Source organism: Poecilia latipinna, unplaced genomic scaffold (assembly GCF_001443285.1).
Source record: "Poecilia latipinna isolate Pla-1442-1.1 unplaced genomic scaffold, P_latipinna-1.0 Scaffold499, whole genome shotgun sequence".
Lineage (NCBI taxonomy): Eukaryota > Metazoa > Chordata > Actinopteri > Cyprinodontiformes > Poeciliidae > Poecilia > Poecilia latipinna.
The window spans coordinates 209,124-215,123 of NW_015113115.1; the positions used below are offsets into that span (position 1 = coordinate 209,124).

The window sequence follows — 6,000 nt, forward strand, 5'->3', positions numbered from 1 at the left end:
CATTTTACAGAAAATTTGTTTGGGATGCTGCTGTGAGAGAGGGATCACTTTTCTACTGAAGAGTGTGCAGTGTAGCTCGTGCTCTTAAGTCTAATATCAGCCACTGCTTTTTTTATACTTCTTGCATTAAAGCAGAATGACGTCAGATGAAAAAGATAAACAGACTGCTATTACTAATGTAATGCAAGCCGATAATGGCCCAACAAATAACTGACATACAGAATTATTTGATCATTTTCATGCATTTTGCAAATCACAGCCCCATGATTGTTGCTTTGAAACACTGGGTGCTGAGAAAATTATTCACTCATAAAAAAGACGGTAAAATCTACACATCTAGGACAACAAACTGTTTGCAGAAATATGAAACTCATGCAGTGAATGCATCTGTGTGCTCTAGGGTTTTCTAAATAATAGATATCTTGATATGATAGATGTTAGAAAAATAAATTATTTAAAGATACTAATTTACATCAAAAATCGATAATATATATACTCATTAACATTTGCCTAACTTGTTGCATTTCTTCCAGCCAATCTTCCAGAAGTAAAGAAATGCTGAAGGATGCCACATGCTAGCTGTGCTAATGCTACATGATAACATTACTAACATTATATCTTAGAACAACTTAAACAGGTCGGGAAGGCTCCTGTATCTGCAACAGTGATAAATGTTATTTTTTTCTCCTGTTTTGCACAATAATCCCACCACTGTTAGATTCTCATTATAGGCAAATAATTATAATAATAAAAAAATCACCTTCCTTTGCATAAGACATTTTGTCCAAAGAAGTGATTTATTTTAGTGACCATATTTCGATAAGGAAAAGCAACACACTAAAGTGCTTTCGGGTTATTCTTTTACTTATAAAAACTATTTCAATAAACAAAACTAAATAAAGGGAAATCTAACTGAATTTCACACCATATAGGAAAACCTCTGCAGCCGGTCACACATCAAATTAATCCACTATTACACAAAAAGACCCTGAACTTCATGCTGAGATGCAATTAAATAGACTCTGAAACTGGAATGAATTAAGAAAATAAACAATAACAACTGTGCGAATTCGGTGCTTTCATACCACTTTAGATAAATAATGCAGTTTGTACATGCTGTGCAGCTCGTTAGCTCAAGATACAGTAATCAGAGAATTAGAAAAGAATGTTTTGTACATTTTTAGTAAAGAAGTCAGAGAAGAGGTCTCTTATTTGAAATGTTATTCATAAGTGACTGATTCAAGCCAATTAGTGTGCTCTTAACCGAAATATATTACAAAAAATATGGAATCAGACCATTCAAATTAGACTTTTGGGTGCACCATTTAGTTGTCACATCATCAGTGTTTTGTCAAGTAATTAAAAATTAAAAGGATTGGAATTTGTTTTGCTGACAACTGGCAAAAGTTTTCTCTTATATGAAAGGCTTTACTCTTAGTATTGTTGAGCTAACTGGTTGATGATTTTCTTTTCACGTCTTCAAGGACCAAATGTTGAACATTTCAATGTTCTTCTACTCCATCTCAGTCAATATCAGTGCCACAAGGAAACCTAAACCTTAAGTGATAGGCTTTGGAGCGCCCAACTGAATGCACAGTTTCTGCAGGTTTTACCAACTGAAATTTAAGACTTTTTAAGACCTTTGCTTTTTTTTAGATCAAAGTTCTGAATAAAAAAAGAGACCTTTTTTAGACATTTCTCCAAAGAAATGTACGAACTTCGTCCAGCCAGCTGGCAATACATTTGCACTTGCCCACTTACTTATGCTAGCTAGCTTTTTTTTTTTTTTTTTGCATTTGTCAAGGTTAAATAACATAGCTAGCTTGGCAAGGGTATGAGTCACAAAGATGTCTCTGCATGTGACTCAAACATTTGCCTGATGGAAATGTCTGGCGAGAAAAAGATTACATATAATATACGATTAAGTAGTCCTGCCAAGACTAAATTTAAGACCTGTGATTAACATATTTAAGACCAAAATACTTTTTGCTGTGTTTTTTAAGATATTTTAAGGCCTTAATTTTAGATCCATGAATTTAAGACTTTCTAAGGCTTTTCTAGGATCTGCAGACAACCTGGAAAGGTGAATTACAAATTCAGGAAATGCAAAATGTCCTGAAAAGTTCTGTTTCACCAGACAATCTCCACCTGTTGAACTTCATGGTAAAAGATAAAAAACAAAGCAAGGCACCTAAAAAAAGGCCATAACTGCTCTGTTTACAACAAACACCGAGACCACCACAAAACACAATCTTCCTGTTGCTCACCACAAGAATGAAAGGTATGTTCCCCACTCAGAGATGTAGGAAACCCTCCAACAAATATTTGGCCCACAAGGCTCCCGGGACGAGCATTCATAGGACAATTACCAGGAGGCAAACCCGGATTTGCTGCAAACCCTACTAAAGCCTTTTTCCGAGCGTAGGTGAAACAGTAATGTTGACAGAGACTTAATAGGTACTGTCTCTGGCCACTTGCCAGTAAGTAAAAACAAGAACTGAACACTACAGGCCAACACAAACAAACAAAAGGAGAGCTCGTTTATCAGTGGCACACAGGGTGCTTTGAATGAGCCGAGGCTCGGGGCGCTGATGTACTTAAACTTTCACTGACCTGTACTTGTGACGCTTAGGACTAATGAACATTTTACTTTAGCCAGAATACTTTAAAATAAAAAAAACAAGCAACAAAAGCTGGAACTTCACGGTTATCAGAGAGAAAGACATGCTGGCTCCATCAAAAGGTTTGCCATTTCATTTGAATATTAATTTTTACAGCTTCAATTTTGCTAAAGTTTCTGCCATTAATTTGAAAAAGCATTCATCCTCTATCTTCTTCTTTTTAGGTAAACGTAGAATAATGAAATGGAAGAGCCTTCTTTATTACCTTGGTCTCGGTTTCTATTTAGTAGGGATCTGCAAATGTACAGTTCAGAAATTGGAAATTTCCTTTAATCGACTGATTGGTGATTAGGGACATTGGTGATTTTTCTTTTTTTTATATGGCACCATTTTCAGCATGTAAATGCAGAAACTACCAGGATGTACCTTGATGCATTTTTGAGCTTATTCAAAATTATATTTAGAGACATATGAACAGGCTCTCTGCAGTTGCCCAGAGCAAATCAGTGCTTCATCGACATCATTTCTTGCCATTATTGCACACTGTATAGGTCACACTGAAGTGTATAAAAACACAGAGGACACTTCGACTTCAGTCAGGGGTAGTTTCTCTTTTTTCATTAGACGTGTTCCTATCAACCTATGATGGATGCCCAGGTTGAAAGGGTATCCATCACACAGTATTAATGTGTGATGGATATTATTTAAAACTTCAAGCAACTTTTTTTTATTATTATTAATGTGTTCACCTTATTCTTGCCGTTGTAGGATTGATTATGTCTGAAACTTCTTGGAAAATAATTACTGAAGAACACCTTGCTTCCATTTTTTGGATGAGAACTGATTTGCAGCTTAGCTAAATTTCTTCATTTTCCTCTACTTCAATCGTCACAAAGCCAAATAATGATGATTTCCCACACAAAGTGAAACAGGATTATTTCCATGATTGGTGAATTATTACATCAGTTAAAGATGGAGGAGAAATAAGGATGAATGTGGTGAAAACTCTGTATGTTGTTAGCCCCTTCCACTGATCTATCAAAAAGTCCACAGAGAAAAATCCTTGCCACGCATTGAGGGTATGACTTCAGGTTTAAAGAATAACAGGAAACTTGGTTTTGCATGACAAGACAGTCTTTCCATCCCTGAACATGTTCTCGTCCGATGATGACCACTTACCACAGCTAATGGGATTTCAACAAAAGCACTGAAAATACCCGATCAATACTGAATTGAATTATGTTTAACTTGATTCTCCATCCACAGCAATGGAGTTGACAAAGCAGCAAAACATGCCAGTAGTCAATGTCAAGACATGCTTGCAATCTTTTAAGGTGATAAAGTTGATAGTTTCCAACATTTCAATCTGTGTTTGCTCTGTGAGAGAGACTTTTTGGCTTGCAGGTTAGAAAATTGATCTGGAAGTCACAGTCAAGCATCATGGGTTTTAAGTAGTTAGGCAAGTGACGAAATAAATGTTTTGTGTCAAGACTATTGTGTGCAAATTCATGATGGTTATCAGTATTATCTTCGTTTTATCAGAACACGTTTCAAAATACACAAAGAGTAGTAGTAGCAGTCTCCGTTCAGTTCAGTTCCGTTATAGTCCCCAAAGGGGAAATCTGTTTTGCAGCCAGGCATTTTCAAACATACAGAACAACATAGAAGTGGATTGACAATATTAAAAAACAGACGGAGCATACAAGCACTGAATCAGAAATATAAAACAAATAATTATAACTCTCAGATTTAGGGACCTGATTGTTATGGGTACAACAATCTGTTGCTTTTAACCGGAGAAGCCTAACTACTATTATTGTAAAGGTTTGAAGGACGTCCCGCCCTTAGCATAAGCAGATCTTTAGCTACAATGCTAATGAAATGGGAATACCAATCCTGTCTACTTCTGAAAATCAGCCACTGCCATGATGATAATTATGCGTTATTGAAAGATTAGAGGATCAATACCTGAACACCAATTACAAAGTCTTAAAAAACATGCAAATTTTTTTTAAAAGACTTAAATAAATAAGCACTGCTTAGCCTGGTGGCCCGCCAGGCTTATAATACACTGGTGGAAACCCTCCAATATATCAAATCTCAATCGCCATTGCAGTATCAGTGTAGGCAATATTGCAATTGGAAAGGAGTCTTTATATATAAAGTGTCAGATAATCACATATTACATAGCCATGACATTTTCTGGCAGGTTGACACACTATTAATTCCCCTCAACCTCCTTCACCTGATGTATATCTTTAGCGGCTAAGATGGTGAAGTTAAAACTCGATGTTTTACCATTGACATGCGTCAGGAAAACTGAGGTAAAGTAGTTGCAGTTAAATATTTTTCTGATTTCATGCAGCCTAAAAGATAACCATTAAAGCCATTATCATTTCATCTCAAATACAGATAAAGTGGCTTGTCCTTAAAGGAAATAGTTTTAAAAATATAACTAAACAGGATTACCCAATATTAGAATCGGCAGGTTTATACTCCAAAGGTAATTGGTATCAGTCAGATAAGTCCAACTCAAACATTATTACTCCTGGCTGAGCTCAGATAAATTAAAGAAGTAGCATAAAATCTGACAATAGCGAATAAACACGGGATGAAAATAATGCGAGTATGACAACATTAAACAAATACTAACCTGGCAGGTGTCAGTTCTGATGGCTCCCTGTCCGTAACTACAGTGTGGAGAGCGCTGCTGACATGCTGCAGCTCTGAAACGCAACCATGTACCACTCCCCGTTAAAGACCCCAGCTTGGGCAAAACTAACTCAAGCGTTGTCCAGCCCATTTAGTAAACAGAGACCGGTCAAGAGTTTGGTGCTAGCTCTTTACCTTACCTGGTGTACTCGAACCGAGCCCCTCAGTATTTAAGCCTTACTTACTGAACTCCTGACAGCAGCAGCAGCAGCAGCTAACGTTACAGTCGGGTAAAAACTCGACTGGTTGAAAACTTCTCGCATCCCTGAAGGTTGGAAACCCCGAGCAGCTAGCGTTTTAAACGCAGAGTCACTCAGGAACACACGACTCACCCTCAGCTATACGAACTGGAACTTGTATCCGTAAGAAAAAAATGCCCAGACTTTGTGACTGAGACACTTTCAATGAGAGAGAAAAGGAAGCCCGGGCTAACTTTTCCTTACCTCGCCTCGCGCCTCCTCGCCGCCACCGCTCCCACTACTTGGTCATAATAAATCCGGGTCCTGACAAGCCTTTTTCTCGACTGAACTGACGTCCCCGCAGAAAAACACCCCTAAAAAACCCGGGAGTGAGTAGCTGAACTCCAACTGGAGTCTGTGGTTTCGCTCTGCGTGGCTCCTGCAACAGCCGCAGCAGTTTCTTTTTTTCTTCCACCGAGGTGATGCGG

General features: G+C 37.6%; 1 protein-coding gene across 2 annotated transcripts in view; it reads right to left on the reverse strand.

Annotated features, from left to right (window-relative positions):
* The window catches only part of peak1 (pseudopodium-enriched atypical kinase 1), a 100,690-nt gene extending 94,690 nt beyond the window's left edge, over positions 1 to 6,000 (reverse strand). For both annotated transcript variants that reach the window (XM_015040186.1, XM_015040184.1), the window contains exon 1: positions 5,777 to 6,000. The gene's annotated coding sequence lies outside the window, so the exon portion shown is untranslated. The remainder of the gene's footprint in view (positions 1 to 5,776) is intronic.